Source organism: Ammospiza nelsoni, chromosome 4 (assembly GCF_027579445.1).
Source record: "Ammospiza nelsoni isolate bAmmNel1 chromosome 4, bAmmNel1.pri, whole genome shotgun sequence".
Lineage (NCBI taxonomy): Eukaryota > Metazoa > Chordata > Aves > Passeriformes > Passerellidae > Ammospiza > Ammospiza nelsoni.
The window spans coordinates 63590537-63614589 of NC_080636.1; the positions used below are offsets into that span (position 1 = coordinate 63590537).

Sequence of the window (24053 nt, forward strand, 5' to 3'; positions counted from 1 at the left end):
ACCAAAGTATCTCTGTGTATATATCTCCTCTCTGAGCTTCACAATTTCTGCACCCCTCATGGTGAGGAGAGAAATGAATGGCAAAAGCTCAGTCATACTTGCAGAGGCAGTGATCTCTCAGCACATGTGACATGAGCAATGCCGGATAATTCCATGTTTTTAAGTACTTTCTGCCACAGCTTCTTATTGTAGGTGTAACTCAGACTGGCAACTCCCATTTTAGCTCACAAAACTTTGAAATTCCTTTTATTTTCTTTTTTTTCAGTAGAGGCAGTAAGTGGCAGAAGCTGCAATTAGGTTTTGTGTAGGTGTTTGAAACATCTTCATTGAATAGCAGCACATGTCACTGTGAGATTTCAGTAGAATCATAATAATCTCTGAGATGAGCTGTGGGGAGGAGGAAACAGATGTTCCACCCAGACTTTAAGTGCCTTACAAAAATAGAGAAAGACATTCTGCAGCCACTTGTAATTTGCCTTGATCTTCTTAATTACAAGGACTGTGCATAGCACTGCAGACAAATTAGTCTGCTTTAAATGTTAGGAGCAAGATTTTTCCCCTTAGCTTCTCAACAGAAATCCAAGACCCTCAGCAGAATAGAACATGTCACAGGGATTAAAATTTAGTCTCACATAACAATTTACATACTTTATGCATTAATTAATTCTATTTCTCCTCGTGGTTAGATCATGATTTCTCAACTACTTCTCAGCCCAGTTCTTCTGTCTAGGGCTAAATTAAACAGAAGGCTGAATAAAGCAAAAAGCCTCTCTGACAAATTGACTGGGTGTACATTCTTGGCCTTCTTGTATTGTCCCCTGTCAAAAATGCCACCGCTCCCTCTTGGGTTGACATTCACACAATCCCAAACAAACCACTCAAAATCTTAACATCTGGTTTCCAATCTTCAATCCAAATACAGGGTTAGTAAGAAATAGTATCCAGAATGAAAATGTTAAATGTTAATAGTTGAAGACAGTAGACAACTTACTGTAAAACTCTTCATTTCCTAATCTTTGTTTCTAGAGTCGTCTTCAACAGAAAGTCTTACTTACATTGTCACATGTTCTCTCAGAAATCCTCAAAATCTAACCCTGCCCACAGAAGGACAATTACACTGTTCCCCTCTGTAAATAACAATTACAGACTGATCCTCTTGCAAATAGGTTACAACAACAGTTAGAAGCTGACTTCAAAAGAAGAAGCCCTCAAAACTTAAACAGTCCTGGAAATACTGTATTTTCCTCTTGTAAGGGAACTGAGAAGTAGCTGTTTCATTCAAGAAGCAGCTTATATTGAAGATACTGTTATAGACTTCTCACTCTGGAAGCTACAAAACCAGTGCAGAAGTCCTAACTTTTGCCTTTGATAGTATCTGGACCCCATTTCTGCTAATTTAATTGGGTTCCTCTTATAAGGGTGAAGCATTAACTTAATCTGCTGTGCCACTTTAGCTGAATTCTGAGGTCCATGTGTACTTGTGTTAGACCATCCACTTACATGTGGTCTCACTGCTCATGAAGGGAACTTTCCCAAAGACAGTCCAGAACAGAAATCAAGATTACTCTGAAAGCCTTCTGCTGTCATATGCAGTAAACATGCCAGAGTTGTTTTAACTTTTACAGTAGCCATTATTACTCTTTCAGTAGACATCCAGTAATAATTATTTCTTCTACAGTATCATTTCTGTTTTAAATAAAGCACTCAAAAGGAGTACTGAGGTCCCTTGGTCCTTCCAGTGCATACCTATTCTGTGTGTGGGTTTATCAATGTGTATACACACAAAAGAGTGAAAGCACCATTGCTTTCCTTTCTCCACCGTTAATGAAACTAGTTTTAAAGTTAAAAAAACCACAGAGGATAAACAGTAATTAATTTCTGGCTACATCTGAAAAGAACCAGTATAATACCTAAAATTATCTCCACAATTCAATAACATTGTTTTTTCTGATAAAAACCCCATTACTTCAAGTAACTGCAATAACACTCCTAAAACTGCTTTCTCTGCCTCAGAGCAATGTTATCTGTGTAAGACCTGGCAGTTCTCCAGAGATCAATAACCAGCCATTCCAAGGGTCTGTATTAGGAATGCTATTTTTTGTATGAGGTACTCAGATTTCCACTTTACAACCAAAACACACCACCCTTCTCTGCTAAACACGCTGATCTATAGATGTGCAACCTGCACATCCTCAGTGCAGCTATCAGCTGGGGGTACTACAGGGCACTTCCAAAAGCCTTCCCAGGACTTTCCTGAGAGTTTCCACCACTCTGTCCCTCCTCCAGTAAGGACATGACTGATCCATGCCTTGTCAGGCTCCAAAGAGAAAATGCAGAGAAGAGATGACAAGCATGCGATGCTGCTGCAGAGATGCTGTGACTCACAAAGACCATCTCCATGCTACTACAAGACAAAAAGACAAGGTTTTTCTCTAAAGGTCCATTTCTCATTATCAGGCTCTGGCCTGGAGTTTTAGGAATTCAGTTACTCCAAGAATGTTTTGAACTTTGCTAAAAGAGAGACAAGAACTATGCTTTTGAGTTGAGCTGGAATTCAGCTTGGTCTTTTAAGAGCAAATTAGCAAACTACCATAGTTTCCAGAACTAAAACATTGTGGTAGGGCTGGACAGCTGAGATGTTCAACTTAGCTGGAAGATCAGCATCTTCTGAATGTGACCATCACTTTAATTTCATTTAGGTAAGTACCCTCTCTGCTTTGTAGATATGGAAAAAAGGAGCATTTTTGTCCAATCATATGATGCTGCAAGAGCCCTATACAACATCAAATATAGCAGCATGCTGAGAACAGTTTCTTTTTGTAGGAAATTAGCTAACAAAACAAGGACAAGCTACAGCCAGGGAACAGCTAAATAATGCTACTCTAATTTACTTCATTTTAAGATCTAATTCAATTTCTGTGCATGTAGAGAGCTTCCAGATAGACTAACTCAGCTTTAACATAACACCAATCTATACCAGCTTATGAAATATCTTAGAATCAGAGTAGTAAGGGAAAAACACAAAATCCTTTAGTATTTCCTCGTTAAAACACATAGTGGAATAAATTTTGCTTTTCATTTTAATTCTGTACCTGGGAAAAAATGCTATTATTTCACTTGAAATGTTTACACATGCCCCCTCAGTGATTCATAGAAGCAAAAGAAAACTGACTGCCACCACAGGAATGAACAGTCATTCCTTTTAAGAATGAAGGTGTCCACAGCTCTATGAAAGTAGCTCAGGTCAGCAAGCCCTGTAAAACTGAAGAGATCTACACCTATGTGGGGACACTCTGTGAATGCTTGTTGGTTTAGACCATCTCTTCATGAGTGTTACTTAAAACATTTTCTTGTACAAAGTTCATATTGATGTCACTTTATGCAAGGAACCCCAAAGATTCTGCCAGATGTACATCCCAAAGTTCCACAGCCAGATTTTCAATGAAATCTGAAGCCCAGTGCATGCACACCTGTGATGTAGGTCATGAATCAGGGAAGGTTTAGCACCTATCTATTAAACAAAAGCATAATTTATCTGTGAATGGCTAAGTTGTGTTCAGAAACGGGAAAGCCTAGCTAGGCTGAGCTGCAGGGTGGAAAGCAGTTTGTGTCTCTCCCAGTATTTGACTAGGACTTCTTTAGTCAAGGCTATAAAACCTTTCATATGTTTAGCTGCCAGTCCAGGCCTGCAGCTACAAGTGCAGAGTGCAGTGAAAGCACCCCTGATTTGAGAAAAGCTGAGAGGTGATAAAGTATAGTAACAATGACTGCTTGTAAGGTAGCAATAGAGTTCTAAGATGTTTGAACAATCCAGCCTGACCTGGAGATTATGTCTTCCTCTCCTTGCCAGAAATCCCTGGTACAGCTAGAATGCTCTGTACCAAGCTGGATGTGGACTTGAACTTCGTTAACTCCAGCAGAGTTGGCAGGGGAAGAGGTTTCCTCCCTCCTGAGTCCAGCATGTGGGAACTGAGAAGAGACATCTGGCTCCCACAAGTCTAATGTTATATTTTTATGGCAATTTTGAGCTCCTTGTACTTGAAATTAAATTTTCTGGGTAGTGTGGTATCAATACAGAGCTTTAAATAAAATAATTAAGAGCAAAGGAGACAACAGAAAAAACATTTTGATAGTCAAGGTCTTAAGGATTAGGTAGGTTATCTAGGCTGAACAAGAATTAGCAGGATAGGAACTAATTTTGCTGACCAAAATGACTTTTAATCTGTGGTTTACATTACAGGGGAAAATCAAGTTTCAGAATACAAACTATTAACCATGAAGCCAGAAAAAAACTGCAGCCTGGTTCAGAATTAGAGAAGCTACCCAGGCTCTGCACAGAGCCCCAGTACTTGCAGCATTAACAGCTCTCCTGTACCTGCCCCCAAGCTCCACTGATCTGCATTTGGCTGTCAGTCTGGTCTGTACTGACAGGAAGAGGCCAGGCCCCGATCCAGCCCCCACTTCCTTCCTCCTCCAGGTTAGTGTTACTCGGAAACAACGTGCCACAAGGTCTCCTCTCCTTCAGCACCACTGTTTTGATACGTGGTTTTGGTCAAAGGCCCAGCATTTCCTTGATATACTAGGAAACCATCTCCTAGCAATTCTTTGAAAAGCCCAAGCTCTTTCAGTTATTTCAGTAAAACAGTTTTTCTCTTTCTAGAAGAAGTTTCCAAGTATGTTTTCCATTTTTTAATTTGGAGCTCACATAATACTTGAATCTCACTGACTTCACCTTCATCATTAAAGTAGCTAATTCTTTACTATGGAAACTTGAAAAGATAAATCACAGCAAAGGTCTAGGCAGAGATGAAAAGAAAGGAAGGCTTTTTTATATTTAATATTATACAGATTTTTATCCACTTGACCATGAAATTCTGCTTCCAAAAAGGAATTTTAAAATCCCCAAACCTGAGTACAACCCAAAATTAAAGAACTATCTTGCAAAACAGAGCTGTCTACAACCTTTCATTCAGGTTGATTGATTTCAACAGAATGAAGATGTTTATCATTGTACGATATTTCATTACTTTTATAGATTTATTTTTTAATAAAATATTCCAATAGGCTGAGAATGCCTACTTTGTTTTAACTTAACAAATCATAGGGTTTCAAATTTCCAATTCCTGTCAGTTTCTGTATCTTTGAAGGTGTCAGAATGAACACAGGTCCACAGAAAACTGCTTTTGGTCAAATGGCTACAAGAAAAAAATATTCTTTTAAATTTATGAAAAATGTCTTCACATTTCTATATCCTTTAGTTAAACCGAGCCACATTTTCAAGTGTTAATGAGACACCTAATCACAGTTGCTTTGGTTGAGTTTTCATCTCTGATCCTCAAATCATATTAAAAATGGAATCTATCTTTCAATTGCTTTATTAGCAATTATAACAAGTAATTCAAACAAGTAGTCTGATATTCTATTTTACACCTCTTTGATATACCAAATTACAGCCATAAACATAATTTCTCATTGGTCCTTAAGAAATTTCAGTTCCCTCATTGACTGTATTGGTATCTGGGATTAAAACTGTAGCTTATTAAGGAGATTTTAATTGCAGTTATTGCATATTGTCAATAGCTCTTAAATCCAGTCATTTAGCTAGAAATACATTAAATGTTAACAGTTTACACAAGAGGCATCCTGGTTCCCTAACACAGAGCTGATTGACGACATAAGTAAAGCCAGTTTCCCCTACCAGCAGGAGCTATCCTTTTTTCCCCTTTTGTTACACAGGAGAGGTACACCCTGCAGTCAGCTCAGCGTTTCCTGAAAAGTTACAAAGAGCCTGTCCCTTGAAAGAGCTTCAGGCTTCAATCAGAAGCAAAACCATTTCATGTGAAGTTGTGAAATAATGCACACAATATGATCTTACTCTGTAACATTTTTCCTCATTGTACCATGAAAGTATCTGACTTGGTTTAATGTAACTTTGTGTCAAAGTTGATGCAAACAATTATTTTTTTTAAAGGATAGTTAAATTCTTTTAAGAAAACAGTTTTCTGCTTATTCTTGTTCCTTACGTGCAATGTTTTTCAGAAAACAGGAATAGAGAAAAAAGTGTAATCTCATAGCCTACCAGAATACTTGAAGTAAAGAAATTTCCTGATGAGTTTAAGCTTCATGCTACTGAGTCTTTGTTTTTCTCCACATGGAAACCTGTCTGCAAATGACAGCATTATTATTATTTTTATTTTAACAAAGATTGGCTAGGATGTGTGCTGGCACAGCTGTGTAAGCTAATGAAACAAAAAAGAATAAATTGCTGCTGTGCCTTTACAGTTTTCTTCCATTCCCTCCTTTTAATATTCCACAGTTCTCTGTACCAACTCATGGCAGCTTAACTCAGTTTAACTCCCTACATCTCCACTAATTTCTTTCCCACATCTCCACTAATTTCTTTCCCTGTGTTGTTCTATTATCACAGGGCAAGGGTTCAACAAGGGCTATTAGAAACAGCAGTGAAATGTCTCACTACAAATAGTTCATTAGTCCCTAAAAGAAAAATCGTTCTCCTATGCATGTAAAAGCATTTCCTTTTTCCAACTGCAGTCAAAATAACAGACAGAGTTTTCCAGGACTGGCATCTTAAGGACAAATCTCAAGAGAATTTAACAGCCTTTTGTCTGAAAGAGGAAGGAAAGTAACTGTTGGTGGAACATGTTAGTTGTTAAACAGCAGTTGAAAGTTCCTACAGGAAAGAATGAAATATGAGCAAATGGTCTCAGCATGTGGATGTGGACCATGTGGTAAAAAGTAAGTCATCCCTGGTTCAAACAAAATTCACAGAGAGGGAGAATTTTTAAGCACTAGGTTGGTGCATGCACGGGGGATTTTGGTGGTTTAATTCTCTCCTGTTCACAACAAACTTTGCATTGAAAGCTTGACAAAAATTCAGTGAAACTGAAGAAGCTGTGGCAAATCCCTATGTTCTTAAAGGAAAATATAGATAAGAAAAATTGCCTGATAGAGCAGATGATATCAGCCATCTATGTAATGGTTTACATTGCATCTCTTAGAGGATACCAAGTGCTTTGGAAGGTGAAAAAAAATCTTGTACAGGAAAGAAATCTTTTTAATGTTTGTGATTTTGATGATTGATCTATTCCCTGAGCATAAATTTGTGATTGTGATGATCAATTTATTCCCCAAGCGTAAGTTTGCATTTTTGCAGATATGCATATGAAACAATTCTTCTGTTTGGGAAATGTTACTTTCCTTCATTACTTTTCTGGATTTTTACCCTGATTTTGACTTTCATTGCTTCAAAATTGGCATTTTCCCATCTCCTTCTCAGAGAAGTTGCATACTACTACATATGTAGGTATTGCTTTTAGCTACTTCTGAAAGAGGACAACCAATTTCAATAGCTACTCTTCTTGATCAGTACTTGATTCTATTAAGCTGCAGTCAAAAAGGACAAAGAAAAGTGTATTATATGTAAATAACTGGAAAGTTCAAAGAACATGATTATCTTACAGACAATCATAGGCAGAACTCTCCCTTATTTACTGTAAGAGACATGCTGCTGAGAGACCTCATTTATTACATTACCTAAGGTCAGGCTCCTGCACTTACCTCCTGAATTGTCTTCTGGACTTCATCTAGCCACATTCCTGATGGGAGCCTAGGGAATTTACCTGGCTAACTTAATCACCTGAAGAGCCATCATCACACAATGCCAATTAACTTATTTTACATAAATCCAGTGTCCTACTGTTTATTCAGTTTATTTCTAACTTCAGTTACTTTTACAGGATTAAAAGACATCAGCCAACCTGTACAGTGCAATAGTTCCGTGTATCTCCAGCAAGTCCAACACACCCAAGATGCACTCAGCAGAAAAGGGAAAGAATATAATGAAAATCAGATGGTTTTGGCCTCCCCTTTGGTTTTGTACACCTACTTCTGCTTATTTAAAATATTCTATCTAAAAAGGTACAATTGACTCAAAATATAAAAAGATGCAAGAACCAGGCACCAGTCTGAGTTAATAAGCTGCTTGCCAGCTGAGGAGTCATGCACACATCCATTATTACAAGCCTAAAAATAGCTTGTAAAAAGCCAAAATAGCTTTGAGAAGCTCTTAGGACAGCAAAATGTGGCATATTGATATAAAAGTAATGTCTGGATGAAAGAAAAAAAGATGGTAAGAAGCTATTTCAAACAGATGGTTAAAGAAATAAAGCAATTTAATCCCAACTTCCAGAGGCAAATATTTCCTTCATTATCAGTGATGTTAGAGCCAACTGCTCTACCTGGGGTCTTGCTGCATTCCTTTCAGAATGTCCAGGCTCCCAGGCAGTGGGGTCTGCTCCAGATGAAAGCTACACAATTTCCTATCACTCCTTGCACATTTCCTACCCATTTTCTATTTCTCCACAGCAAACCTTCCCAGAACAGTTGTGTTCCTTACTGTTCAACACTTTGCTCAGTAGAAATCAGGTCCAGTTGGGCCCTCAATGAATCTGTTATGACAGCAAGGCATCCAATACCAGATGATGGCCCATAGCTTCTTCTTTCTCCCTAACAGATGTGCAGGCCACTTCAGAGGCCCTGGCAGAACCAACTTGGCTGGTCTACTGAAATGAGGCATTAGTGCTGGCAATCGGCCTGGAAACCTTAAATATGGTACAAACTGTGACTCCAGCCCAGAGGAAAAAGGGTAAGAAAATGGTAAATACCTTGAAATTAGAACTCTGTTATCTCATCTAGCCTTTAAAATCAGGAGTGTAAAACTAAATACTGTGCACATATTGCAGCTACACAGTGAGGTTCCTCATTGTTGGCAGATCTGGAATTTCACATGAGTCTGTCACACAGGAGCACTAGGAGGAATTTGAAGAGTAAATGTGAGGTAAATACCTGCGTCATGATCTCACAGCATCATTTTCCACCCCCTTCTTTTAAGAAGGGTACACCCTCAGGATGATTATTTTGATGTGTGCACCATTTGTTGGGTGGAGGCTCTACACACTCCTTGACTTCCAGAAGAGAAGGCCCATGAAATTCACTCCCTCCAAGCACATTCTCCTTTACAAGCAGAAAGCTGCAGTTTAAGGAGGGCAGCTACACACAAAACCCCCAGCCTGCAGTTATAGGATAAGCCTTCTATATCCATTAGCACAGGCAGGAAAGGGTTCCCAGCCTGAAGAGAAACAAGAGGAGCAGCTGAGAAGTGGCTTCCTCAGATGCTGAACTGCACATGGAAGTCCCTGTAGATATGGGTCCCTGGTGTCCAGTCAAAGTGGGCAAAACTAAAGGCAACTAGATGTAACAGGTGGAAAAGGAGGCTGCTTCTTTTAGGCAGCTTCCTTTTCCAGAGTATCTCAATCTTAGAGTCTTTCTCAATACACACTGCACTAGAGGCTCGTGCAATAGAGTGTTTGTTAGCAGCACATTTTATGGCCTGAGAAGAAATAAAGCTTGCCAGTGCTCTAAAGCACTGGCAAAACACAGCCATCTTTCAGCTCAAACCCACACTTTAGCACAATCCTGCAAGATGCAGGATATACTCATTAGACAAATCAGTTCTCAGGTGTGATCCATTTCAGTCTGCAAAGCTGACCAGAAAAAAAATCATGAAATTATGAAAAAATGCTTCCACCACACCCACAGAAGAAGACAGCCCAGTTATACAGTTTAAATACTTTCTACACCAGAAGTGCATGATTGTGAAGACCCCAGCATGGCCATTTCCTGGTATAATAAACACCTGGTCAATCTCAGCTGGAAACACTGCATCCATCCCTGGCAACACTGAGGAGGCTTTCTAAAGGACACACTGGTTTTTTTCACCAGGGTGGCAATGAGGTATCTAGATAAGGTTTCTCACACAACTAAAACAGTGCACAGACTACTTGAAAGGAGATGCTAAAAGGAGATGGTTCACTGTGAAAGAAGAGCTCAACTTTGAGTTTCATTGGAGATACTGAAACATGTAACCAAAAAAAAAAACTTACAAAAAGGATATTACTGAGATGGTCACTAAATTTTTTCCTTTGAAAAAGGAGAAGTTCCACAAGGAGTTAAGGTAATGATGACATGATACTAGAAGAGGAACATTTGTAATGTGTAGTACTAGTTCTACTGTAACTGAAAACTGTCAAGACACACTTACCTGTGCCAGAGACAAAACACTCTGTATTTAAGGGAACATAAAATCAGGAACACTGACACAACACTTTATTAATATTTGTCAGATAACATGAGGAAGTCACACCATTGACTTCAGTAACTACTGAGGAATCAAATGAGAAAGAAATTACAAATTGTAATTTCCTACTAAAAGCAAATCAGCTGTAGTGATGGAAAGCAAACATTTTCACACATCTGATTTTATGCATCCTTGGTAGATTTCAAAGGTACAGACACAACATGAAAATTATTTTTAGAGACTTATAGCTGGATACATTTAGTTAACTTTTGCTATTTTCCCACCTATAAGCAGGCATGTTCTCAACAATTTTCTCTTTTATTCTGGAATGCCATTGTGACTGGGGATCAGGAGACTTTGGGTTTGTCTTATTTACCAAATTTTACTTGAAAGAAAAAAAATGCAGAGTATCTATGTATCACCTAAATGGAAAAACTGAATTATTACCAAGGTCATAATGATTTATTGTGGAAGTTTTAGCTTCATTTCGAAAGGGAAAAAATAAAAGAAAAAAAAAGTATGTTCTTTACAAGGTATAGAACAATATTATCTGCTGAAAGTCAGTCAGTACTGATTCTTTGTAAAGCATTTTGTGCATACAAAACATCAGCACAGCAGTAGTAACTGCTATTAATGAACATTGCAAGTAGACCATCTGACCAGAGCCATTATTTAGACCAGTCCATGCCTGACTTCATTGAAAATTACAGTAATATCTTTTTTAGTCCTTAGTGAATCTATTCAATAGCAAAATGTCAAATCCCTCTGATTAGCTCAGTACATACACTGCAATTGAACATCTGAAAGGAGCTTCAGAGGTGCTTTGCACCTTCATGTCATGTGCACAGGGTCACTAAAGAACAGAAACACAAACCTTAAAATTCATTACCCAGCTGATGCCATTTAAGCTCAGCAATCAACTTACAAACTGTGTATGCAAGACAGGAGATCACTTGCCAAGATGACATTTACAATCCAAGTAAACAAGCAGCACAGTCTAGATTTCCTAATGCATCAGGCTGTTTGCTGGCTCTGATTGCTGCTGCTTAATGCTCAGACCACATGCATGCAAAGAAGCCATATGGTTGTGAGAAAATGAACCACCACTCTGCTGAAATCTGCATCCTAGGAATCAGAAGGGATTGGGTTAAATGATGGATTGTGCTGTCCTCAAGCATTCCTCCAGTCTCCTCCATCAACATTGATATACCTTTGTTGGAGCACTATGGGCTCACTTGGCTTTGCTAAAGGGATGGAAAAATATATTTGGAAGAAAGAAGTGAGGAGTAAACAAATGGAGACAAAAGGTGAGGGCATTTATGGAACCACTTAGAATTACTATGTTGCTAAAATACCCTTGTAAGGTGAGGAAATTGGCTGTGAGTAGGTTTGCAGCTACAAAGAGCCACAAAACCTCAGCATGGTTTGAAGCGGTTTTGCTGAAGGGAAGCAGCTGTAGCAGCTGGCCTGGATTCTGAAATGTGTTTGGGAAAAAGTCCCCAACAAAACAACAAAACTCCCCACATGTTCAAGACATACATATCTGCAGAGAACTTCAGGAGAGCCTTAGAGAGCTCAACAGGGGCTGGACGAGAACCACACCTCTCCCCAGGATGGAGTGATGAGTGCACAGGGACTCTCACTCAGTTTGCTTCTTACTTTCCCTGTGCAGCCTCTACCAGCTTTTTTTCTTCCCAAAGGTAGGCTGGGTTAGAAAGCTCTTAACACTCCTCTTTCCACCAAGTCTATTTATCTGAGCAAGTCCAATAGGCCTGAATCCAGCTACAACAAACTTTCTGGGCACCTCTGACTGTTATGAAATATAGTGACTCAGCCAAGCTACATCAAAAAGAGAACATATTTTATTTGTTTACTGGAGCTTAGTAAACCAGGGCAGGAAAAAAAAAAGCATCAGAAAGGACACATCCCCACATGAAAACTTAGTCCTTCTCTCTGACCCTAGGCAGGTGTCTCTATCTGGCTTTCTTCCTCCCCATAGACTTTTGACTGTCTGCCTCCCTCCCCAGGCCCATAGCTCTGCACTTCAGACACAGGTCACCTGTCCTGTGATGCAGTTGAATCAAAGGTATTAGTGCTTATTTATGACCAGCATTTCCCCACAGTTCCCATTGCCATGGTAAGCAGCAACAGAGCCTGAAATATAAGGTCAAAACATAGCCTAGATATCTCCCATAAGCCATATGGCATAATCATTTTCTGAGGAAATTTCTGGCATAAATTTGCGCTTGCTCTCTGACCAAAAGCACACCTCAGCTCAGCACTCGGACTCCTAACTGAGCTCCTGAGACAGAGAACAATAAACATCCCTAAAAAGCTTGAACTCAGATTCCTCTGCAGAAACTGAAGAGGATCTTGCCAGTTCCTTATAGGTTATCAGTGTTACTTCTTTGATCTCTGTCAGCCTCACTGTGTTTCCTTCTACCATGTGGAAGTTCAGGGCCATGGCACATATCTGCACTGCTTGCCAAGCAGCCCAATATTACTTCATAGGAATTTATTATTATTTTCCATCTTTCAGAAGCTTTTCAGCCTATCCTTGCATAAATAATGTATGACAATATAGGTTGCATGTGAATATATTTGTGAAGACAAAGCAGACCTCTTCCCCAGTTACTATTCCACTGAAAATCAAATGTCAGTCTGCATGTCTTGGATTACTCAGAGATAATGCAGTCAGCAGCACAATACAGTTATGTGAACTGTATCAAACTAATCAGACATCGAGACAGAGGAAAAAATAGGAGAAATCAAATCAACCCTGGAAAGAGGCATCAAATCCAGGCTGCCAGGACTGCACATACTGAAATACCTGAGGAAAGATGAAAATTATTGTGGTAAGTACATCACAATTTAGGCCAGCCTAAGAGAGAGGCTGTCCACTTGGTGGAAACCTGGACAAAAGTAGATATTCAGCATAAGAGACTGTGTTCTGGAGACAGGTATGAGGACACAAAGTATGAAGCACCAAAAAGGCAGAAACATAATAATAACATACAATCGCTGTCTTGTCTCAGCAGGAGTCAAAATTAAATTACTGGGACCTACCAGATTTCAGTAAAAATTGACATTTCTGGGCATTAAACAGGATTATTCAATAGATGAGAAGACAGAAGTACAGTATTGACAATAAGTGTCAATATATCAGAGTGGTGACACTTCAGCCCAGTTTGGTATCCTAGGCTTGATGAATAATACACTGGGCAAGACAGAAGCTTTTCATTTCTGTGTTACCTCCTGTATCACCTCAGCCTTCTCTGGATTAATTTTAAAGCAGCTATTTTGGAACTTGTGAAAACAAAGGCACCTCCATGTCAGTTTTAGCTTGGGAAACTGTCAAAAATCCAATTCTAGCTGCAGTTTATGTAGAACCAAATGCAGACTCAGGCCTTAATTTTGACATAAGTACCATAACACAAAGACATCAGCTGTTTTTTCCTCTGTAAATTGCAACAGATCTTCTCCACTGATAAGTTTTCATGTCATAGTTGCTTTCTGATCTGAAAAACAACAATGCAATTTAGAAATTCTTCTCCTCTACCTTGATACAATCTTGAGGAATGCAAGTGAATTCATTTTAATCTGCAACACCAGCAAGATGAAAGAGAATAAAAAAATTTAAAGAGATCAAAATTAAGAAAAAGATGTAATATCCAAGGAAAACAAATAAATATTTAGCCAGAAAATAGATATAGTTGAATGGAAATTGTCCTGTGCAATATAAAAAGTGCTGATAACACTTTTTTGGCTTGGCTTTGTTGTTTCAGTCCTAAGAGATCTGAAATGTTTGCTTTGAACTGCTACTGACCATACACATCAGTTTGGTGAGAAAGACCAAAAGTTTAGTATTAAGTGTGTACCATAAGCTGAGGAGCAACAGCTCAGAAGCTGTGTCATTCATCAGGCAAAAGTACACTACAGCCTTCATATAGGGAAATAAGTTCTCTCTTGAAGAAAGCCCATGGAGTAAAAACAAAAGAATACTGTAAGAAAGAGCAAAAGCTCTCAGTGCATTGAGGTGACCAGCGTACAGCACATCAGAACTTTCCAAAACACTACTGCACTTTCTAGGTCACCACATGCAGGTTCCAATATCTTTCCAAAGGAAAGAGTCTGGAAACTGGTCTGGAAGATAGTCCTGATCAACTCCTACATGACAGATATATATGTCGCTATATTATGGGACTGAACAGCAGCAAGCCAAGTCTCCTTCCTGAAGGTAAGATGATCCTGTGCAAGTCATTTCCCTGTCTTCCTCTTGATATTTCCAGCTGTAGCAAATACAATAATGATGATGCCCACTGTATTATGCATCTTGATAAGATGTTGAAAATAAACAGAAGTGGATACATACTTAAGATGAAATAACTTGCTGTGGCTTCTTCTCCTCACTATCATGCAAGGAAGCATAACAAGATATTGAACTGAAATGCATCTGGAATTGGACAATCCAAATTCAACCCTAGCAGTGTAAGAGTTAGCATCACTATTAATACGCTGAATATTGCTTCTCCAAAAATCTCAAGGTGAAAGATCAGAATTCACCTCTAGATCAGAATATCACCTCTAGAAGGTGGGAGTTTTTCTCTCTCCACAGGTATGTTATCATAAATATTAATTGGAAAATGTCTATGTACTTCAAATAGGAGGGGGAAAATGTACCCAGACTGGAGATGCCCATGGCAGCTGCAGTGAGGAAATAAGAAACTAAAGAAGTCTAGACCAACATGAAAGCTTTTAACATGCCACTGTAAAGGTTCGAGTATCAGTTAGACAGAGACTAACTGACTCTGTGACTTTAAGAGTCAGATGATTTTATCACCAATCATCTTTATGATTGTGCATACTCAGCAGAGAGGAGATGTGGACACAGTTTAACTCTCATTATTTGAATCCCTGAATCTTTTCAATTTCTATTTTTTTGAAGACAATATAAAAGTGAAAACACAACTCCTAAAAGAAACAGCAGAAAAGTCTTACTGAGCAACCATATAATCATAGAATACCAGGTTGAAAGGGGCCCTCAGGATAGTTTTGCAGTGGCACTCTCAAGGCAATGCTCACCTCACCTGTGCCATTCTTCCATCATGAAATCATGCCCACAAGCTTGTGGGCAAGCTTGGACTTGCCCAGCCCAAGGACTCCAAAGAAAAATGTAGTTGTCACCTGTACCCAATGTTCATCTAAATAACAGTCCCCAGCAGCAAGAAATTGACACAGCACAGCTATTTATGACACAAGCACTCTGTGATCTGCGTCACCCACACCTTCTCTCTTTCCTTGGTAACTCTGGAAAAGAGCTTACCCTTCCCTTGAACGCCCTTTGATAGCAAGGGACATCCATTCGGCTCTTCTCAGTGGAAGGAAATCCTCATGGTTCTAAGGTACCTGTGACAGCCAAGGCTTACCTATTCCCTCTGGTTGTCTGAGCACATTATCAGCCCAGATGAAGATTATAATGGATCTCTGATGGCTTTTCCCCCAAAGGCAAATCTCTCCTTTGCCGCTTTATGAAAGTTGAAATATTTATGTGGGAATGTACCAATATCAAAATTCCATGTAAGATTTTTTAACTCTAGGATGGAACTTCAAAAGGAAACTAAAGAAATACACTTAATCTGCTCTGTGAGTACCAGCACTTCTGTAAAACAAATACAGCAGCGATGAAGGATCTCACAGGATGCCACATCTTTGAAACTCAGTCTCATGCAGCAAAAATTCAGTCCCTTGATACATCCATCCTCTTTTCTACCTCCTCTAACTGACTACATTTGAATCATGCATATGAGAAAAAACATCAGGACAGTACCGTTAGCTGCACTACAAGTCACAGAAGCACAAATGGCATGGAACGTCTTAGCCTTTTAATAATGATGCTCTTCTCTGCTGCAGATCACCTGGCATGCACAGTTCAGCTCTCTGAAAAAATAATGCAGTCACTCCCTGATTAAATTACTCCTGGAGTGGAAAAGACATTGAGCAGCCTGCCTGTTTCAATTGGCTGTGTAGTGACTGAGCTCCATGAATATGGAAATAATTAGAAATGCTAGACCAATATAGAGGAGGACAAGGAATATGTGACCCACATAAACGGCATGCTGGAGTTGCATGAAAGTGAAATCATACTGTAATACTAAACAAGTGAAAAATCCTTTATATCAGTGATGGAGGTTAGAAAACAAATGAATATTACTTCAATAAAATGCCAGAGGGTTCCAGCTGGGATACAAAGCCTTTTCAAATGCATTTTACAAGCTCCTTTCTCCTAGGAAAGAGGTAAAATTGAGATTTTATTTTAAATCCTAATTCATAAATCTAATCCACACCTTTGTGTCTCTTTTTCTCTTGATGTTTAATAAGTTTACAATATTACTAAGTAGCTGCCAGGCAAGTTTTTTTACTTGGGCTCTGAAGCTTTGACCTCAGTAGTAGTTAATAGCCCAAAAGATTCTAATCAGAGTATGAGAAATAGACAAATACCCTAAGAAAACCAAAAAGCTTTACCACCAGATGAGCCTGTTTTCACCAACTCAAGCAGATAAACTGCTTGAAAGAAAGTAAGAAAATTATGGCCCTGAATTTACTGGAAAAATTCTGTCACATACATCTGTAAAATCTCTAAAAAAAGCTTACATTTTCCTTGGATGTGACTCACTTCCTCACTTGCCCACCTGTGCTAACCAGGAAGAACCAGCACTCCAGTATAAGTGGTGCCTGGGTGAAATTGAAGTGCTCTGCTTCCCACGTACTCCTGTGGCTGGAGTGCACAGCACATGCAGGCACCTCATATAGCTCTGTCTCTCCTGCCACTCCCTGGAATTGCTGGGAAACAAGGTGTGTAACAGCAGCCTTCTTCAGCTTCTTCTACCTGGCTGTCATAGCAAAAGGCAGATCCAATAGCAGGGAAGAAAAACAAAGTCTAAACCACACTGGACAAATGCAAACATCCATACCCACTGAATTCTAAACTTTTTTTGTTCCCATCAGAAAACTAGGGCCACCAATTCATAACAACACTTTTAAGGGGTTCTGAATGTGTCTCAAAACTGTTTTTGCAGGTACCTTACATTTGCAAAGATCTAGTTTCTTAGTGTAGTTAGTTCCTAAGGATTTTAGAGTGAAGCTTTATTTTCCTTTCTCTAATGCTAAGAAATTTTCCTTTCATTCCTTTAACATTACGTAAGTGCTTTTCATTTCCTGAACAATTTTCAGAGAAAGCTGCTATATTTTTGGAATAGGTTATTAATTCATACATTTATATACATAGTTCAATTAAGTATCAGAAAACTTCACCACTGACTTTTATCTCATGAAATCACCTTACACTATCCTGTAAATTGAAAGTTCAGTGGCATGTTTTCTATCCCTGTGGCTCAAACAAATCTCTGTATCAATTTTTAAGCTAGCAACTGCTACTTTCACAGTAAGTTCATTAATCTAAAATATTTCTGTTTAAATTTGCTAGGATTAGAGGTAGCATTATGATGTGTTATATATTCCCTTCAGACAGTTTTTTATACTTAATAGCAGTATGATGAGAAAAAAGCAGTGCAGGTAACATGATTCAGTATGCACACCACTGTATATTTTCTTAATAGCTTTTTACAAGATTTCCCAAAGTTTATTTAAAATCTCTTCCCTGAAATCTAAAGGCTACACCTTCTCACAAATAAAATAATACAAAGTTTCCTGTACAAAGGGTTTTTCAAAATTTACCTCTATTACCTCTATTTTCAGACTATTCTAACTGAAGAGGAATGCTTTCCTAAAATACTGGCTCCACATTAAAAGCACACATGGGAATGACTATTTGATGTAAAGCTCCTCCTTTCAAAATCAATACAACTCAAAGTTTCCCTCTGTGAAGAAAGACAGTATGTACGCGGTAATGTCATTGTAATGTTAATGAAAATATCAGTTGTAGGATACATGAATCAAAGAACACAAATATAGACATACTCTGGTCTGGGCAAGCTGAAATTTAACTGTCCTATCAGGAGTTGGGTGACTGGCTACAAAAGCTAAAAAATAAAAACGCACCCCTCAAAACTGGAAGCCACTTGGTTCACTGAGTGATTACCACTGATCCCTGGTACATGTAGCTCTGTTTACCTCTGTTATGATCATGGCCAGGACTTTCATAACTACCTTCTATTAAATCAATTCATAGGGGAAAATACTGGAAAAATCTTAAAATTGTACAAGTATTAAAATCCCACTTTTAAGACTGAAATATTCTGCCCTCCCAGATGAAGTTGAAGTACCACCTCGGTAGCAGGAATGGCAGCACAGGTGACAGAACATCTCCTTCCCTTTCACCATTCACATCCCAGTAAAAGGTGTGAGTGCAACACAAAGCACTGACCATCAGTACTGGTCTGGGTAACATGAAACTCTCTGAAGCTCTCTGCCTTGGTGCATGTGCCTGGGAGGCCTTTGGATATTCAATCACTCCTGTGGTTTGAACATTTTGGCCTGTAATTCTTTATTAAGCCGACTTTCAAAAGAAATTATCTCTTAGTAAACCAGATGGAGTTACAGATTGCTCAACTAGTCTGAATTAAGTGATTCTGATTTCTAAATATGGCTATACAATAAAATATAATCTAGTAGGCAAAAAGCTGACCTTAAATGCAGGACATATAACTCCAGCTTTTGGCTCTGCCACGGGCCCAGTGGCAAGATTCTGTGTGAGTCTTTTCACCATACACAAAACAGGAACAATAAGAGAATTGCCTCAAAATCTGAGCAACATTATGAGTAGATGATTAATAGATATATTGGGCTGCAGACTTTTGGCTTTGAAAATCTTGATCCAGTTTCTTATCCTGGAAAGGAAGCTGGGATTATTCAATTTAAGAACTGTCAACTATTTATAGCCTCAGCTATTAAAAAAATTCTTTTAAGAAATAGTAAGCCAGAAACCTCTTGCTGCTGCCCAACCATCTCCAGTAGAAACAATTCCCAGGGGTATCTACATACTGTTCCAATGTTGCTGGAGTGCATATTGTTCCATTTCTTCTTGCCAGTAAATTGCCAAACCACTGTCAAACACATAATGGAGAGGAAAAAGGAAAAAGCAGTTCTGAGGATTTAACTTCAGCAGAGTTTCTATCACTGTTCTGTTACTTTAGGAGGATGATGGTCATGCCCAAGTGACTCAGTAACATTTTTCTGTTATCAAGGCAATGCAGCCTGATCTAGTGGAAGGTGTGCTTGCCTATGGCAGGGGGGTTGGAACTAGATGATCCTTAAACAATGTTCAATGCTAATGTACTTTTAAGAACATTCCCATTGGCATGGAACTGGCCTAAAAAAGTACAGTTTAGCCTAAAACATATAAACCTGTTGATGATGAACTTGAAAACAGAATCCAGAACTGTAACTACCCTAACACTGAGGTACCTTAACAAAACCAAAAAAACAAACAGCTCTCTGCTATCTTCTGACAATCAACTTTCTGTCTCCGTGTCAGAAGAAAGACAGACCTCTGCACAACACTGAATGTGTTAATTTACTCATTGGTAGAGAATACAGCTCACCATGAAGACATTTTTTCTGCAAACTAAGTCCCAAAGGGAGGGGAAGACATTTACTCCTATTTTGACTAACCAGTCAAGTATAAGAATGTAACACCTACACTAATAAAGATATCAGTGAGTCTCTAACAAGGAAATCATTGAGGACAATGATGACATCTTATCTGGGTACACACAAACAGTTGAGGATGAAAGATTAACACTGCACTGTCTCAAAACTTTTGTAGTGCAACTGAATAAAAAATGAGAGTTTCTTCAAGAATCAGAGAATGACCTGAGGTATGCTGGTGTGGACAAAGATGCAGTGTGACAGAGCTTTCTCTCACCAGAGGGTAACTAACTGATGGAGGCTTGTGAGAAGGCTTTCTCCAGGAGATGTGACTTGAAAGGTAAGCTACATGCAAACAAAAAAATTTTGTCAGAAGAGGATCAAGTCAGCAGGACAGGGTGAAAGAAAATAGAAGCTAGGTGCAAATAGATTCAGCATTTTTGCCTTATGTTTTTTGTCCATATCTTTAGTAAGTGTTTCTAAGTGCATTGCTGATTTTAACTGTTACAAACAAAAGTCGATAGTGCATTTCCACTTAGCCTCTCTTGTATAGTGCATGGTTTAGACTAATGAGCCTTTCCTTGGCAAGACACAGGTAAGAAAACAAGCACTCAGTTAACCAGGTAATTGGAGCCTAGTTTGGGGCATGCAAGGTGAAATATAGCAAGCCATGAGCTCTCCTACATTGACTAGGTAGAAAGCTGACACCATAAACTTCATGGAAAAAAATGAACACCTTCCAGTAAGTCTTGGGAAGCAAGAAGGATGGAATCCAGTAAGATATTGCATCAACTCCAAAGATCCCAAAGAACACACCAGGCCATACACATCACTTATCCTCCTTCCCTATTCATGTTTTCTGGCAAAGTAATGTCCATAGAAATGTCAACACATCATGGTGAGAGTCTAATAAGACTTGGAAAGCAGTACTGGCTACCTCACAAACCAGAGATCAGAAGGGAAGGGAGGCAGCCCTCTGCCAGGGATGGTGAATCAGAGATCCTATCTATTTTTTTCATAAAAAGGTTCAGAAAACATGTTCTATAAAGACTGCATTAGTTTATTAAACTGCTTAATTTACAGTTTTTAAAGGAACGTTCAACTTGAGATAAGTTTAAGAATAGGGAATAAATATAATAATAAATAAATAGGGAATATTTTTTGACAGAGAAAAGAGATTACAGACATAAAATAGGTATTTGCACTGTGACAGGATATGGATTTCTAACTCCAAAAAATAAGATGACAGAAAATAATAAGATTTGGTGTAATGTTGATTAAAGGAAGTTCAGCCTCAATGGGTTTAAAACTATCTTAGAATTAATTTATTCATTTGAATATTGTAAATATTTACAGTGGTATATATTTTTGTTCTATAAAATGAAAAATGGTTTAGTGTAACTTTGTAACTCTGCCTTCTATCATTCCTTACCCCATCCCAAGTAAAAAAAAAACCTCTTGACAAACTGTTAAAGGACACTTCTGAATGGAACTAACACTAGGTGGAATTCAAACAGCAAACAGCTTCAGAGATGTGAGGAGCCGAACAAGACAGATTTAAAACATTTTGCTAGATCAAAAGTGTTTCTGGACATGCAGTACAGCATGTTTGCCTTAAAAGATGCAGACTCCCCTTGTAAGAGATGCCCCAAATACTCAGATAGATTGCTTTCAATAATGAGAAAACTATAGAAAGCATGAGCAAAAATCTTGAATTATAAAAACTGCAACCTTGATACAGAAAAGAAACATTAACATCCCTTGAATGGCAAGCTCTTAAATTGTTTGAAAAGAAATATGAACAAGAAATAGTATTTTCTAGTTCCCCATGCGCTAATCATAACTCACCAACAGTGGTTTCCCACACAAATCCATTTTCAATGCAGTTGCATTGGGCAATGTTGCAGTGACACCTTTCAGCTATTCTGATGCTCAAAAATAATGATTCAACCTTTTAAAGCTATATACTTCCTGTAAGAAGCAACATTAAGTACACAAGGAAGTAAACAGCTTGATATGAATAACTATTTTATTTGGACTGCTCTTAAAAAAGAATACACAAATTGTATATGTTTGAAAACAATTCTACTCAAGTTAAACATTACCATAAAAGTAATTCTTTTACAAGGAAAGTGATTCACAGTGGAAACAATTTGAAACTCAGTTTTACAAAGTTTGCATAAGAACTGCCCACCCAGGTCAAGAAATCCACTCACTCCCACACAATATGATAAGCATAGTGGACAAATCCAAAGCAACTACAAAAAATGATCTTTCATTGATCCAGAGAACACAAGCTAATAGGAACATGCAGATATGTAGTAGATATTGTTGAAATAAAATACAGGATTTTCATTCTTACATAGGGAAGGAACAGTTTTGTGACAAGTCTAAACACATTTTATCAATAAGAAAAACAAATAGCAACAGGATAATCTTAGCAACTATAATGAAAGTAAATACTGCATCTACTTCATAGTCTAATTTCAGAGATAAGGATAAAAAGTTGTCTTACCTCAAATACAGCTTGAAGAGAGACATTAACAATATGCCTACATCTTTTCTTAGTTCCCTTGACAGCAATCTAAGAAGAAATACAAAGTAGCAAATAACTATCTCTCCTTCAGACAGCATGTGCCCAGGAAAGACACACTTCCTAATAAAGTAGGAAAAAAAATAAAAAAAAAAAAAAATTAAAAAATTAAAACTCAAAAAGACAATCCTTGCAAAAAAAAAGACAAGAACTTTATATATTTGGAATTCATAGTATGATTTATTGCATTTTAAGGGAGTAGAGACATTCAGGAATTAGATAATATAGACTTAACTGTGATATTACCTCAATGCTCACTAAAATATTAATTCAGTACATTTGTCCACAAAAGGAAGATTGTAAATTCATCCACACAGAACCCAGACACTGGAGACATAAAAAGATTTCTATTCCAGTAGTAGGCACACATGGGCTCACACGATACAGCCTTATTAACTTGCTTTTTCTTCCCAAATGACAGTGCTTACCAAAGTGACACTCAAATGTTAAATGCTCTGGTCAAGAGTTCAGTCGCTGACCTGCAATGAAAGCCTTATGTTCAGCTCCAACATTTTCTAACAGCAAACAAGGAGAAAAAAAATGGTTTCACGGAATGAACTGTTAAAAAAGAAAATCCTCACATAAGCTTTCCCCGAGGGGGAAGAAATATCCACAAGCTTTAAATTGGCCAGGCGGATTTAAGAGGAAGCAAAAAAAAAAAAAAAAAAAAAAGGCAGCTCTTTCTGTTGCGTCAAAGAGCCCACTGTGCAATAGGAACAGTGAACAGAGTTGTTAAACTGGCAAGCCTTTGCTGAAGACAGCTTTTCAATATGCTCTCAGCATCGTCTCCCAGGGCTGGCTGGAGACAGTCCCACTCCTCTTATATGGGCTCTACTCCTTCAAGAGGCAATCGCTCTTAAGGACAGTTTCTATAAACACACTGTTCTCCCGGCTTGGCTGCACATGATGAGGGCAATTGCACACGTATACATACCTGCACTCAGGGAGCAGACCTGCAGGCACTTGGGGAAAATGCAGGCACACTCCAACTAGCCATCATTACCTTGGCTTAAGAGCAGGATGCTATTGATGACTGACTGCTTGCTAAAACTCCCCTCCCCACTTAGATCATTCAGTGTGCTGTTGGAAAGCAATTCTGAAAGGCACAGTACTTAGAGAGGAAACCTCTAATGCAATTCCACTGGGACGTGTCAGCCCCAGAAGTGCTCTCTCACTAAAGGAAATCAGTAGTCACATGCTGCTGCCTAGCTTTGTGTGTAGTGCAGAGGGCTCAAAAGGCCACCAGAGACTGCAGTTACATGGAATGAATGAACCATCCCTCCCAGGAATGATGGCTCCATCACTGAGGACATCTTTAGGGACTGAACCCGTGTACATAAGGTGAGCAGAATAACCTGGTTAAACATTAGTAAAGCCACACTCATCCCCACATACAGGAAACTGGCCCACCGATCTCTGCAGGTGAGGACAGCGCCCTGCATTCCTTTCACAAGCCATGGAGATCTGAGCAAAGGCATTCAGAGCACTATTCAACCTACTCCAACCTGCATCTGGTCTGCTAAGCTGCCTTCTGGGCTTCACTGCCTACAAAGGGAACCCATGATGGCTTTCCCAAGAAGAGGTTGCAGACAGCAACATTTTTAGAGATGAGTGCCACTCCAAATGACAAGGCGATGAATGCCTGCAACGTGTGCACAGAAAGAACTTGCAAGGAAGAATGGCATTGGTAAGGGACAG

At 38.7% G+C, this 24053-nt stretch overlaps 1 protein-coding gene across 1 annotated transcript in view; it reads right to left on the reverse strand.

Moving 5' to 3' along the window:
• Positions 1–22942, reverse strand: part of CSGALNACT1 (chondroitin sulfate N-acetylgalactosaminyltransferase 1) — a 41505-nt gene extending 18563 nt beyond the window's left edge. Inside the window, exons 1-2 of the mRNA XM_059470561.1 lie at positions 22835–22942; positions 22278–22346 (exon numbers count right to left, since the gene is read on the reverse strand). The gene's annotated coding sequence lies outside the window, so the exon portion shown is untranslated. The remainder of the gene's footprint in view (positions 1–22277; positions 22347–22834) is intronic.
• Positions 22943–24053: the final 1111 nt, after the last annotated feature.